This window comes from Trichogramma pretiosum, unplaced genomic scaffold (genome assembly GCF_000599845.2).
Source record: "Trichogramma pretiosum strain Unisexual culture from Peru unplaced genomic scaffold, Tpre_2.0 scaffold72, whole genome shotgun sequence".
NCBI lineage: Eukaryota > Metazoa > Arthropoda > Insecta > Hymenoptera > Trichogrammatidae > Trichogramma > Trichogramma pretiosum.
Window position 1 is genome coordinate 457,357 of NW_019640833.1, and position 15,867 is coordinate 473,223.

At 42.1% G+C, this 15,867-nt stretch overlaps 1 protein-coding gene across 3 annotated transcripts in view; it reads left to right on the forward strand.

Moving 5' to 3' along the window:
- The window catches only part of LOC106656171 (sodium/potassium-transporting ATPase subunit alpha), an 86,606-nt gene that overhangs the window by 1,768 nt on the left and 68,971 nt on the right, over positions 1–15,867 (forward strand). The window lies entirely within an intron of this gene.

A 15,867-nucleotide genomic window follows, 5' to 3' on the forward strand; every position in this document is an offset into this window, starting at 1 on the left:
GACCATTGCGCAAGTTTAAGGATAACACCGCGCATTTATTATAAAAATATAGCACGCCGATCTCTGGGCTGGCCTATACCTGCTCGACTGCCCCCGCCGTTCGTCGATGTCCGCGCGACTCCCGTATCATATAGCATCTGCGCACATATTATACATGTGTGCGCGTTGTATATACTCTGTCCGGTTAATTCGTTTGGTAAACAACGCGCCGCCGCCGACGCGCTCCCGGTAAAATCCCAACTGTCACTGCTAATAAGTACAAGGTTGGACTCCTTTTTTTTTCTCTGTTTTTATTCATTGTGGGGAATCGCTAGTTCGTGGATAATCGTACAATCATTGTTTTTTTTCTTCTTTTTTGTAGCTCATTTTTTTTCTCTCTAATAACTCATATTTATGCGCTGCAGGCTAATAACTAGCTGGAATTTGTAATGAATACCTCGATTGCATTTGTCTCTATTACTTTTGCGATCTTGTGAAATTTGCGACAACAACGACGACGACGACGAGAGCAAGAAAATGTATATAGCTGCGATTCCGATGCAATGATTCGACCACTTTAACGATCGCAATTGATAAGCAGAGAGTTTGACAGGTGCAGACGATAAATAACACAATCGGCAGCTCGACGTGCACGGCGCTGCCTTCCCAAAATAAGCGCCATTATCGAGAAAGCATCATCGCGATCGGAAATGTTGGCCAAAACTAGATCGACGAACTCACGTTTTGTTTATTTATCTTTTGCCCGCATTCTCAGATTCATATCGCGCGAGAATTACAAACGATCTTGATCCAATGAGTCACTTTTTTTGTCGCTAGCGCGCGCGCGCGATATCGTTTTCGATCCTTGCCCGAATGCTCCGTGCGCATTCGACGGTGCAAACTCGAGACTCGTTCGAGTTCGTGGAATATTTCAATTAACGTCGATGGCTTTAAATTTTCCAATTTTCGCCCCAAAGGACGATGAATTTGATCGTAGTGGCAATTTTCGATTAAAACAGGACAGTAGCGAGCTTCGCCGAAAGTATAAATGGAAAAAGAAAACTTTTTAATGCGTTCGTGGCACATGTGTGTGCGCGCACATAGTTTGCAACGTTATCAAAAGTTCTGATTAAAATTGATCGGGCGTCAGAGAAAGGGAGAGAGAGAGAGAGAGAGAGAAAGTACGTATAATAGGCAAAGCGGACGTTACGATGCGGAGCACAAGCGTTACCTCATTGTAATCGCTTTTGAATTTTTTGTCGTGCCGTAAGATATTTACTCTGCGGCTGCATGCGACGCGTTGTGTGTGTGTGTGTGTGTGTGTGTGTGTGTGTGTGTGTATTCTCCCGCGATGACTCAAAGTGCACGAATGCGCCGCGCACAGCACATGTACAATATCAAGCGATATATAAGTAGCGGGGAATATGTACATTCATGCACATCGCAACAGTAGCAGCGGCAGCGAGTGCGCCGAGAGAGAGAGAAAGAGAGTCGCTTTGACAAAGTCATCAAGCTCGAATTGCCTTATGCCAGTGATGCTAAGAAAACTACACCTACTCAGTGTGTACACATAACTTATATGTATATGCTTACTGTGTAAAATTTAATATTAAAACTTGGATTATTGTACTTTGTTGTTGTTGTTGATGTTGTTGTTGTTGTTGTTGTTGCTGTTGAGCACGCCTGCGACGATTCGTGCCTGTGCATACGTTGTTAACGAGAACGATGTAATGTATACATACTGTGCAAAGCTTGCACGGTTTATTTGAGCAGCGAGAAAGCTTGCAAATCCGAGGTGGGAACAAAAAGCTCGAGCCGAAAAAAAATAAAGCAATCGATTCGATTCGCAATAACGATGCAGATGAACTGCTCCCGATAAATGCCCATATGAAATGTCACCCACCACGCATACATATCCATACGGTTGTGCTCACACCTATAGCTAGCGAGAGCCGCGAACGAGTAAGCGAGCGCACCGGCAAGTAGCCGAGCACGCGTTTACGTATCAAGTATTGGATCTATGTCAGGGTCATAATATGCAATTACTAAGGCTTGATATACTCTACATTCGTATACGTTTATGCTTATTGTTTAAAAAATAAAACTAATCAATCGACGTTTTCGAAGCCATTCAAATTTTCATTCGCGACGTTCTATCTTCGCGCGTTATAAATTATCAAAGGAACTTGCGGCATTTTTTACGAGTATAAAATACCGCACATTTTACCTTGTTTATAGGTGCTGATACTCCTTGCGATATCTTTCTTTTGCATTAATGTTACAATGGTAAATAAATGCATTCAAAATATTATTGTCTTATCGTATCAAATTTATTACTTGGACTACGCTCAATAATTCGTTGCGTGGACCTAAAACAGTAATCTTCGTTGACAACGGTCAGTAAGAAACGTTATTTTCATCGTTCGACGATGAGCAATTCCTTAAATTCGATATTGAATTAACCGTAATTAGCTAAAGTGACGCCGATACAAAAAGTCGATGGGAAGAAGCCGAGTATGATTCTGCCAAATCCATCGAGGAATACAATTATTTTTTTTTTATATTTAACCAAAATTTTTAAAATTCAATTTATTAATCTCAAGATATGGCCTTACGTTGAATTTTGTCCTGTATCGCAGCTTGTAATTGTCAACGATCGCACTTGCAACGTCCTTGCTTTACTCAGTACCCTCCTCTACTCTCCTGGGAAAGCAGTGCAAAATCGAGATACCCCGTGTCATTCCCGCGGGACTGCGTAATTTTCGCGTTGTGGCTCTATTTCCTCTACACTGTGCCTTACTTTTTTGGCGCATCGCCCATCTCTGTACCGCAATTCTTGCGTTCGCAAAATTCCTCTCTCTTTCTCCATTTTTTTCCCGACCACGATCAATCCTTAACGACGTGAAAGGGTCTTAAATGGAACTGCAACTTTCCAAAGTATCGACTGAAAGCTTTCAAGATTAATTTGATGCTATATTTATCGATACGCAAGTTTTTTTGTTGGTAAAAATTATTATTTTCATTTATTGCAGTAATGTATGTTTTAAAACGTCATTTTGCTACTGCACACCTAAAAAATTAATGCTAACTAGTTAAAGAAGACTTGTTAAAAGGTAACAATGAACGTTAACTAAGAGAATTCTTGATTGAATAGACCTCTATTGCACAATTTAGGTTAACCGATAGAGAATTACAATATACATATGATTATTTCAAAAGTAATACTCGTGTTTCATCTTCTAATGTGTTTTCGATGAAATTTTTCATTTGCATTTCGTATCTGTGAGCGCGTGGTCTTCATGCATCTCCAGCACCGATCGCCGCCACAGTGTATTTGCTTCAGCTCTTACGTAAATCAGAACGTTAAGGCATTTTTCCAATAATTGTTATTTCACGAAGAAAAAGCTTACTTACCATATCGATGAACTTATATTTTTTATTTGTTATCCACAGAATAATTGAAAAATTAATTAAGATACTACAATGTAGCTATCACAAAAGCGAGAGAAATAGTTTTCCAATTCTCGCGTGCCAACCAAAATAAAATGAATATTTTTAATCATTGGACTCAGCTTAAAAAAAAATTACATGCCGCTATTATCATATTGTATTATACTTATTGTGAAAAATGTAATAATCGTTGATGAGTTAAATACCATTATTTTTTTTTCGACTCGAAAAAGTAATACACTTTTTCTCTCAATTTTAGGTATCTCGTTTATAACTGAGTGTCAAAAATTCCATCGGTATATGGTAAACGAGCCTCGGCGTTTTGTCACAAGATAACGCCACTTGAGCTGTTCCGCGTTAGCTCGCTAGCTTCGTGTGAATAAGTCGATTGAGCAACGAGTACGATTTACTATAATAAGAAATATACCCACATGTTGCAAAATCACTACTTTTAATTAGCCAATCAAATTACCGCTCACCGTTTCACACGAGAACTACTAATTTTCTATCGAGTATCAAATAATTGACTTTTAATGTAACTCTGAAAATAAAATTCATTTTATGTTAGAAAAATCATAAGATTTCGATTTAAGTGGCTTGAAAAAATTATAAAAACATCCTCATTTTGATGTTTTTTAGACAACCACATAGCTTTTGAAAAAATCAGTAAGTGAAAATCTCAGAAAACAAAATGTTTAAAAACCTTTATTTTGTCTGGGCCTCTATCTTCTTGATACTGAAGTTCAATCTTAAGAAATTTTGTACAACATTGATTTGTTTTTTTCATTGTTTTATTCCAATTTGCATTCGCTCGATAAAAAGCCACTGACCTCATAAAAATTACTATGGAATTCGAAATATCCAATAGTTGGAAAAAAAAAGAAAATAAAATGCCGACACGATGTGGGATCGATGCTTTATTCAGTTAGCAAGTGCGAATTTCAAAAAGCTCTGATTCATTTTAATCGTCGAATGATTCAGGCTCCGTCGCGCGCTCATCAATGATTACAGCTAATGTTGCCTACTGCACTGCGTGGTGGACGCAATTGCGAGGATATCGCATCGTTTCCATTCGCGTCTCTCTCTGCCAGTGCACTGCTTTTCGTGACGCGATGATCTCGCACACAGTCGCTCGTCGTCGTCGTCGTCGTTGCCGGCGATATACTTACCTATTTCTACGGCACCTATACAGACGCGTTAACATTATACTTGCACTTTTGCGTGCAGCTGTACGTGGCATACAGAGAGAGAGAGAGAGAGAAGAGCAAATCTCGACGCATGGAGGTGGACGTCGTCGTCGTCTCACCTTCGAAGCTAATTTGAACGTTACAACTCGCGCTCATTATCGTTAAATTAGCCATTATGTTGTTATTTTAACGAGTCAATGTGTGTCAGAGGGTCGTACTAGCCACTCGCTGTGACTCGCTCCTCGCAAGCATCATGCGTATGCGTGTGGGTGTGTGAGTGTGTATCATGAGCTGGTACGTGTGCGACACAGGCTCACATCGAGGCCTGTGCTGCTCGCCGAGCGATTTGAGCTTTCGGCCTCGTGTGTGCTTGGCGATCGTCGAAGCGCCCGCATCCTATACGCGATATAATAAAATACGTGATTAAACAGCTGATGATGGTCCCTCTCTTTCTCTCTCTACTACTACTACAGTCTTACTCGATTGTACATGCTTAATTATTTATTCATTGTAGTATTATGCAAAAGATGCTGGATGTACCCACTGAATTTTATATCGAACACGATACTTTGATTGGTTGACACAAATGCGACATTTTTTTAAATTCGTAAATCAATTCATACAATGAAAATAAGCAGCAACGATTTGATGTTTCAGTATTTCCTAAGTGCGTTCGGGTAGTTTCGTACATTTAGATTCGCTAAAATAACTCGCGTCATTTCGTTGTGAATTTCAAGCGCGCGCTGAGATGCCTCCATTCCTGGTATATTATTCAAATCGATACGTGCGCGCTATGCACGAATGTGCAATGTAAGTGCGGCATTTTACCAATAAGAGCGTTATTTCATACTCGTGCGCGATCCATAAAAATAAACTTAAAAACTCTGATTTTATTTTTCACTTTAAGAAAAAACGAATGATAAAAAAAAGATGAAAAAAAAAGTCTCGCGTAGAGTTTTCCGCTCGACGTGTATAGGAGAGCTCTCGGCTGCGCTTGGACTAGAAAGCTCCGTTTCCTCGAGCGTTTATCGATATCCACGGTACATTATGTATACGTATTTGTCTTCGGTGATCGGCGGGGGATCCGGAAAGGCGAGAGAGGGAGAGATATAGATGCAACGAGACGACGTCAAACCACCTGCATGTGTATATCTATGTATCGTACAGCTACAGATACATGTATATACGTCGCTGCATGGATGTAAGCAAAGGCTCGAGGGCAAATGTGGATTCGACGAGAATGGCAAGCTCGAGCGAACGTACCGCAGCGGCAACCCGAGCTTTTGTCGTATACGTTGTACTGTGTGCTGTATGCCGCCGCCGCCGCCGCTGCTTTCGTCGTTCAGTATTATATATACTGTATAGGTGTCGATTGACAGCTGCACACTGCAGCAGACCTCCTTGTTAGCTGTGTTACGAGCGGATTAGGGCGACGCGGCTATATGATCGCGATGCAGCCGGCTGCAATTGTATCGTTCGAGCGACAATTGCTCGCATAATAATTATTCCACGGCGCGCTGCAATCGTATAATGGAAAACCGATAATGCGTGGATCGAGTCGACGAAGCAGCGATACGAGCAAGTGCTGCTGCTGCTTCTTCGCTCAAGTTTGGCCGTAAATTTTTGCCTCCCGAATACGGGCGAGACGTCGTCTACAGCTGCCGTCGCGCGAGCTCCAAGCTCTTGTTCATCCCGTGACGGAATGAAATGTAAACCGTATTACAAACTAGCTCTTATGTAGAAACTTCAATTGTTGAGCGAACATCTGTTGCATAAATCGCGTGAGAAAGCTCCGTAGCCGTAGCGTCGCTGCTGATGCCGCTCTGCTTCCTTCATTGGCCATCCAGAAAAAGTAATCGAAAAGCTCCGCCAGCCATATTGAGAAGCCTCTCGGTGAAAAGGGAAAAAATTTGCCCCGTAAAGCGTTAGTCCGTTATATGGCCCAGAGGCTTTTGCCCAGAGAACGAGAACTGCAGTGTCTTTTTCTTCCTCGACTCGTTCCCTCGTTCCGGCTATTTTCGCGCGCGCGCAACCTCATAATATTTCGCTCCAGCAGTTCTTTATTAAGCCAAAGTCCATTCCGTGAGAAGCGAATAATATATAATATACGGCGTGGAAACTTTTCGGAGCGAATATAATAATATAATTGGCCTCGCACGCACACACGCGCTCGCACTCGGCATCGCCGAACCGTGCAGTGTGACGCGAGCGCGCAATGTCAAAGTTCCTTGCTCGCTTTTCTCGCCTTATATACCGAAAGAAACTCTAAGCGCGCGCGTGGTCGAAACTACCTAAGACTAGATTATTCTGATTTTACTCCAAGATGCCTCTTAGATACACGCTTCAGCCACATGCGTCGTTGATTGTATAACTGCCTTTCTAAAGAGCGAGGTGAGTGTGTGCGCCCGCGCCTTTTTTACTGGATTAACCCGGTGTCAAATAATATAGCCAGCTTTTAGGAGCATCGATTCTTTGAACATCACGAGCTACTCGATTCATTATCTCGGTCAGTAAAGGTGAATAAATGCTGTCTTAACTGGTTCCATGAGCGAAATTCTTATTCACGATGATTCAGGTTCTATTGACGTAGTCCAACTGTTCCTGACGAGTTGCTGTTTTCACGATTATACCGATGATTTACTTTTGCACTTTAAAATAGTATGATTATTTTTTAACAATGATAAAAAAACAAAATTGTTTTTTAACATTTTACTTATTCTTTTAAAATTGTTATAAAATAAATTTCGTAACAATACTCGCACGAAATGACTTTAAAAATTATATGAAAAAACTGCTGAAATGCTCCCTACAAAGTTAATGCTGATATTTTTTGCAAGCCGAGTGCAGCAGTATGATAAAATATATAGAATAAAAAGTAAGTGAAAACTGATGTGCCGTTAGATGCTGCTTGACGCACGAAAACGATCATCTTATGTCGCCCGACACCATCTACTTTATGTCTTATATTTTATAGCTCCCACCATGCTGAACTTTATATACGCGTATATATTATACGTTACGCTGCTACTTTGTGTATATCAGCGTATATACACGCGTCTGCGCTTTGTGTTTTTATGCGAAAAATTACATCTCGCGACAATTTAAAAATTTTCCACATTTGTTTCCGCGCTGCTTCTCCCGCGCGCGTGCAAAGACCAGATACAATTACGACGAATGTGACAAGCGAGCTATCATCTCGACAATCAAAGACGTTGTTGCGGCGCTTGGACAATCGATACATGATATTACAGACATTGCATAATCGATCCTCTCCATGCCACGGTAAATCGATCCTTTTGCAGCTCCGTCTTGATTGCGCTTTAACGTATTCGAGGCATTCGTCTAGGTTAAATATAAAAATGAAAAAAAAAAAAAAACGAAACATAATAATAATAAAAACACGCCGCTTCTTCATTGTCACGATAGATCAATTGCCGTACTTATATCGTAAACAGCTTAACTCCTTTATATTGCTCAGCGTCTTTGCCTGTTATTGAGAACGATCCGCTGCATTTTTTTTCGTATCGAGCTCCCCGTAGCGGCACGAAATAGACAATGCTGGAGTGCAATTTTGAATTCACGAGCTTTTGCCCCGGGAGCCGAGCGATTCGAGCAAACTTGAAATTTTAATGCAAAGTAGCGGGCTATTGTGTGTCCTCTAGAGAAGTTTGAAACTTGGAGGCGATCTAAATACTTAATCTTTCTTCGGCAAAACTGACGCATTTATTAATCCTTCGTAAAACCGTGCTACATTTTAATTCTGCATCCGTGGATGCCGTTGAAAAACAGATTGAAAATCATTCGGATCCGCAAATGGTGGCATTATTAAATCATAATCCACTTTCAGAAATAATGGAAGTAATATTTGCTCGTCCTCTAAAACAGTCCAATCTTCTTTTCGAATAAAAGTTTCTCGCTAAAGTGCTCTTATCGATTAAGAATAAAAAAAGTGAGTCATTTTCGAAAAATAAAATGGCAAGGTTTTGTTCAAAATTAAATTTTCACACGACGCGATTTTCATATTTTTGTTGTCCTTGTGAAAAGCCGTCGTCTGCACCGCCGCCCATACTCTTGGGCTGTACCGAATTTCGAGTACGCCACGGATTAAATCAGAAATGCAGAACACGCAAGGTACAGTAGCTGCGAGTCGTGTTCCTCTTCTAGCTGGTTGAGACTCCATGGCTCGAGTAATCGAATACGTTTCGTACATCCTCGATAAGGCAAAAATATTTCGAATTATTCCGCGAGAAATATTATTGCGGACAAAAGGATACGCGCGGAGCGTTGAAATTCGCATGCCAGCGAGTGCTTGTAATTAAGCATATATTGTGAATATGTAAATGCCCTTTGATCCGAAATTGAAACTCGAGTTCAAAACTACCGGATCGTGTGCACGTATGTATCGTGCATCGGTATTTATAGAGCAAAGACAGTTATACGGGGCTCGAGCAGTCCGACAAGTTTCCGAGGTGTCGCGCAAAGCTCGTTACCACTAGGTGCCGCGCGCCTCGACTCCCTTCGAAGGCTCAAAACACGCTCTTAATTATAATAATAGGTACGGGGACGTGGGCGGCTGTGCTCCGCGCGGTACCTTTGCTTTATAATTGCGCCACTGGCCGATTTCAACCGTCCGCGTACTTAGTGCTTCGTTCCCCGTGCATACCACCTGTACGCGGTTGCACAGGTATATAAGTTTACTTTGAACCAACGTCTATTCACTGAGCAGCAGCAGAAACTCGTGACGGAGGTTTTACATGTTTAAGAGAAATAGTTACATACGAATAGCGCAGACAGGCTCCAGGCTTAATTGACATTTATTCTCGCTCCTGGTCAGCGAGCCAAAAGGATAAATGGAAATTTTCAACGAGAGACCGACGGATCATCGTGGATACTCTGAAATTTAGAAAAAAATGTCATTCGCTTTGAGGTTTGAAGGTATCAAACGTATCCTAAAGTAGACGAGCGTTTAATGAAGAACCGTTTGTCATTTACAGCATTTCTTGCTCGTTCGGATTGCAGCTCTTAAAGCCTCGACATTCTCATCATTGCCCATTCTAATCTCGGTGTCAGCGGCAATATCAGCTTTGAACCGGCTTTCTCCGCGTATAGACTCAGGATCGCGCGCGCGCCTGTGACACCGCAGCATCGCGAAAAAGGCAGAGCGAGAGAAAACACAAAAAAATGTCAAAAATTTCACGTCGCGCGCCCAAAACATCGCGAGCGGTGCGCCTCTATTGCGAGAGCCTTATCGAAAAGTTGATGGATCGATATGACTCGCGTCCAGAGCTCATTCACCCGTGAAACTCACCCTTCTGCCGCAGGCGTGTAGCTGTATACATGTATCGCTCTGCACATATATACACGCACACACACACCCACCTTAGTAGATATAGTCGCGTGATATGCGCGTTAAAATTTTTGTCAGTTGCGCGAAAAAAAATGCGAGCGAAGAGATAGACACACGGAAGAGAGAAAGAAAGGAAAAGATGCAGAAATACGAAGAGGCCACGAGGGCGCGACAATGACAACGACGACGACGACGTCATGCGGGAGAGCTGCTCTACGCGACGTCTAGGATCCTCCTCTATACATTATAGAGGCGCGCGTGCACTCGTTCGTTTGGCCCTGTTACGTGAGACGTTCACTGCCGCTTGCCTCCTTATTCTTCCTCTTTTTCCTCTTTTTGCTCCAGCATTATCCTCGATCTCATTTATCGAGATATACTCTCTCTCTCTCTCTCTCTCTCGCGCGCGAGTGCTCTTTAAATTATATCGCGCGCAACTCGCAGCTCCCAAAGAAAATCGCTCAAATTTATTTCATAAGGATTAGCAATATAGCTTTGTTCGACTTTCAGCGCGAATATAATATTATGACAGAGTCGATGAAAATATAATTATCATCAAATAGTGATTATTATGCGCCTTTGAGATGTTTTTCTAGGATAAAAGTAGCAGCTCGTCGCTCGTTAAAAATTGCCAATTAAGTAGTTTTTATCTCCATCGCTCGACTTTATGCCGCGCATTATAATAATAACTTCCTCGGAAAATGTCAAATTAAACGTCTCGAAACTACTGCTGCTACTCGGCATGCAGATACGGTAAAATCTCTCTCTCTCTCTCTCTCTCTCGGTCGAGTCTCGCAACGTGCACATGTGGCGAAGATAAATTGTTAGTCTCAATTCGCATTAGAGTCGGTCTTTCGTATGTCGCAAGCTCGTGTAGCACATGCACACACACATATGCAGTAGGCAACGTATTTCGAGTCGTATTACCACAGGCAGCCGTACATACGAGCATTGTAAAGTTGATCGAGCGCGGATGATTTTTTTCTCTGCCACGAGCAATCGCGCCAGTGTCTCGTTTTCGAGCGCAGACCCCTACATACGCGCCCCGTACACTCGTGCATTACTCTGAAAAATGCAACGAGTGCGCAGCACTGCTGCCACTGATGCTGACAAAAAAGATCGTCAAATCTGATGAGGGTAGATGATTACCTTTTGTTACCCGACTACAAGCACGAAACAGAGCGACTTTTCGTGTCGACACCATAGATTTTTCTCTCTATCAATTTTTTTTACTCTCCAGCGAGAAAATGTTTCTGGAACAAACCCAGTTGCGGCGCGGCGAAAAATTTCACTAAAAATTCTAATGGACAGTAACGATTCGTTAATCATTATCTCTTCGTGGACGAACACTAATCGCGATGCGCTAATTGTTTAACCTACAAATGCTTTTCTTTTGTGAGTCGTCGATTCGATTTTAGGATTATCATGGGAGCTACTTTGGGCTGTCGATAACTCTCCAAATTCATCTCGTTGGAATGTATGCGTTAACAAAAACTACTCTAGCTCGCCATTCTAATAAATATTAATGCTTACGAGATCCTCTTGATCTCGTGTTATCCACTGAACTCCATCGAGCGAAGGATGTGAGCGAGTGAACTCATAAATTATTCATGAAAAAAGATGCGAAAGATGCAAAACTATAAGTAGCACCAGTCATATTTCAAATGCACGCGATGCTACATTTGCTCGAGCTGTGCGTTAGTATCTCGTTGCATTCACAGTGCCATGCGACGAAGGCTCGCTGGGCCAAACAAAACGCTTAATTCCGTCTTGATGTAGCGTCGATTTTCTTTAAATATCGTTTTCATTCCAAAAACGGATGGTTCTCGGAAAATTACGAGCTCAAATTTTCTCGTGCAACCGGACCGTGCCGAAGTTTCGGCGGTTTTCAAGAGCTTTAGCTCAGTTTGGTTACTGCATTACGCTGCAAGCTCGAGTGTTGATTTTATACAAACATTGAAACTTCTGCGCTAAACAGCTCACTTGCAGAAAAAAAATCTTGGACCAAGTGCATTTCTCAATTTCTGCTCCTTGCTAAATCAGAGACCTTAAAACACATCTCACAACGCAGCACTCAAACGTGAATTGCTAACAAGAGCACGAGCTGCTGCTGCTCCATGCCGAACTCTCAGCTCGAAGTTTGCGAGCTACATTTAACGCACGGCCAAAAATGTAATATTTTTGCACGTATACACACACGTGAGCGAGCGCGTTCGGTGCTCGGAGCGCACGAGCTCGGCATGGAGCAATCGATCGAGCAATCGTTGCTCACGCACGCTCGAGGCAGTCCGCATTATATGATATTTTTTGTGAGAGGGCATTTGCTAATTGAGTTAGCGCCGGTGAAAGTAATGATAATATTAGGAACGAGTATAGCTATGTGCTTGCACTGTTATACATCCATACGTATATGCTGTGCTTTGTGTGTGTTGGTGCATATGCAATAATACGAGTGAGTGTGTGTTTGTGTGTGTGCGTGTGTGTGTGTGTGAATATATATGAGGTTGTGCACCACTCAAGAGCCGAATATCCGCGAGTGATTATGTCGAGATGTGCGCCTGCGCTTCTGCACCGAGTGGGGGCAGTAAAGCCCCGCAGTGCGGCGCGGTCGATACAACCCCTTCCCTTCCTTCCCTTACTTCTCTCGTGGCTTCTCTCTTTCACCGCCGCCGCTGCCGCCACTGCCGCCACTGCCGTTGCTGCTGCTGCTGCGTTTCGACCTGTGGACGCCTCTCTCTCTCTCTCTCTCTCTCTTTCTTGCAACGCTGGGCAAAAATGCAATTGCCGAGCTAAGAGAGAAACAAAAGAGGAGGAAAGAGAAAAAACATTCGGGGATTCGCTGGAAATAAGAGCCGTGCACGGCTCGGCAACGAGCAATATACTGAGCAGAAAAATATATATAAAAAAGAGAGTTTGAGGATAAGGAACGAGGTAATAAATTTGCAAGTGTCGAGTATTTGTCAATGAAAGCCCAGTCGTTTCCGGAGTTATGCAATAATTGGATGGACTACTTTAGCTTTGCTGGAGGATGAGTTTTCTGAAAAGTCAAATTACTCGCAACGAGGAAGAGGCAGTAAACGAGGAATGGGTCGAATATTAATAAACCCATACAGATAGTATGCTGCGAGTCAAAAAAAACCCGTGCGGACAAAAAACTGTTTTAGATTTTTAGGATTACGCTAATTGCCCGTAGGCGAAGAAAGACAAATTTGAATTTTTTCTGCGAGCTTCCCGCGGGATTGGTAGAGCGACAAATAGGATTACAGCGCCGAGCAGTCGGGCTGTGTATATAACTTTGACAATCCACAACTCGTTTTCCATTCTCGTGCGTGTTTCACATCTTCTAGTTTTTCTCGAGCTCTTATTTATTTTTCACTTTTTTTCATTATCTCTCGTATACTTTACTTCGAGTTTGGACAAGTCCAATTGAAAATTTTCCCATTGAAATTTGTTGAACCGATTGCATGGGTACCACTGAGATTTTAATTAGATCATCTGTCACTTGCTATTTCTTGTTTGATATCTCGTACTATGCATTATGCAGACAAACGCCGAACTGCTGAATTCGAAGGAAGTCGTAACAAAAGTTTTGCCCGTAAAATAGTTTGTATTGAAAAACTGTTCGGAGAATCTTGTTACTTGGTTGCATGTCTGTGTGCATGTGTATCGAGTAATACTGTAATTGAGAGACGCTTTTAATCTAGAAAACGTACTTCAAGACATGTATTATTGGATTCTCTGCAGCAAAGTTTTACCGGGCATTACGAGAGTTGACTTTTTCTTTTGACTCGCGCAAGCGATAAATCATATCTATCCAAATATCAAAACATGAAGTAACTCTGCAGAATAAAGAGTCTTTTTTGACTTGCCAGTATGAAATTTCAAACTCGAGTGAAAGTACTGTTATCACGTTCGTTATCACGGGTCAAAAATCCAAATCTGATATCAAATCCACGAGCTCGAAAATCATAAAACACATCGAGAATCCGGTGGTGCATGTTCTAACGTGACCCTACATACATACACAACGCACATATGACCGCACATAAAACAAGAGAGAGTCGATTTCAACTTCTCGTAGGACACACGAGTGAAACTGCTCTTTTTTTTTTATCGTTCTCTGTTTTTGTTACCCCTGAGCTATATTGAAATGAACGCCGGTTTCTTTATAGAGACTTCGCATACATACCAGAGAGGGTATTTTTACGCTTGTTGCGCCTGCAAAGCTGTTTTTATCTACGCACAAACAGCAGCTATACGGCTACGGGTTTTCACAAATAAATGAAATCATTTGCAACGAAATGAGATGATTATCGGTTTTCTATGATTCGGCCCCGCGAGAATTTGAGCTTATACGTGCAGTAGATAAAGAAAACCAATAGCCTTACTGCCTGTTGCAAATATCCCAGGGAGTTGTTCTATCACCATGGAGTTGATGAAACAATATAAGGGACCGGTTCGTTGGAAAGGATTTATAGATGTTGATGTATGGATTATTTAGATTTGTTTCATAGTGCTGCTCCACTTACAGAGCGAAGTTGAACTATAGAGACTTGCTGTGGCTTCAAAGATAACTTAGTTCCCCCGAGCCGAAGCCGAAGTAAAGCTCTTTAAAGCATAACATAACATAGCCCCTGCGTATTTACAAGCGTTTACTCGCGCGCATCATGGAAAAACAATGAGACGCGTACATATTTTTAATTGCACTGCGACATGCGTGTACATGAAAAATCGAGCTTGCAGTTTCCACGCCGAGCAGCTTTTCTATTATTCGTGAGATAGAGAAGTGCATTCGAGCGTTTCTCGAAGTTAATTAAAATCGAAGTCGTACCTAATCGAAGCGATGTTTAATCCCGTCGTACCCGTGCTATCACGGTCAGTTTCAAATGAAGCTCGTGTCGGGGCGGCTATGCGTGTAACAGAGTGAAAATGCCATTGACGTATAGGCGCGATGACAAAGAGGCTTATGAAGAACAAAAAGAAGTACTGCGAGCTGCTGCTGCTGCTGCTACTGCTGCTCTTCAAGGCAAGAGATAGAGAGAGAGAGAGAGAGAGAGAGAGAGAGAGAGAGAGAGAGAGAGAGAGAGAGAAGGAAAAAGAGTGGCACAGAGGTTTTTGCTACTTGGGTGAGAAGTGACTTTTTAACACCCAAGTGCAAAAGAAAGAGAGGCGAGAAGCGGACGAGTAGTAATAGCAGAGTCGGGCGAGACGCGTCGAACGCGGACTGCATTTTTCCTGCACAACCGAATTACCAGCTCGGCTAATCGAGCTTAATTTTTACTAAATACTACATTTTTTTCATGTTTTCCTCAACTTTTTGCCGCTAATTGACAAAACGAGTACGCAATGATTATCCTTTGAATTTAGAGATCATTTTTTTTCCTCGTTTCGCGCACAGTCGCGATTTTTTATTTTTTAAACAAAAAATACTGCTTTTAGAGGAAAGCTCACTTTAACACGCGCGCACATTAAAATTGCCGAGAAATGCGCGCGAACTTGAATCTCCTTGTCAGCTCGGTTTATAGTTTATTTTCATACGCGCGCATTGCGCTGTCGTCGCTGCTGCTGCTGCCGCCGCCGCTGTTATTGCTTCTGCATGCTGTATTACAGTTACGTAAAGCGAAATGCTGAAGAAGTAAACGTGCTTGCGCGCGCATACCAGTTATTTTCATTTCTTGCTACGTTGATGGCCTTCTTGCAAAAAAAAAAAAAGAAAAAAAATACGTGACACAATGCGCACGCATTAATGCAGCTTTTTTCATGCCGCTAAAAATGTTGCACTTTCTATGTCTTTGATGAGCGAGAGAGGGACAGAGAGAGGAATAGAATTTCAAAATAGACTGAATTTTCGAATTGAACAAATTTGTTGATAGACAGTAACGTAAAAACACGCTAAGTTGGTTTTCC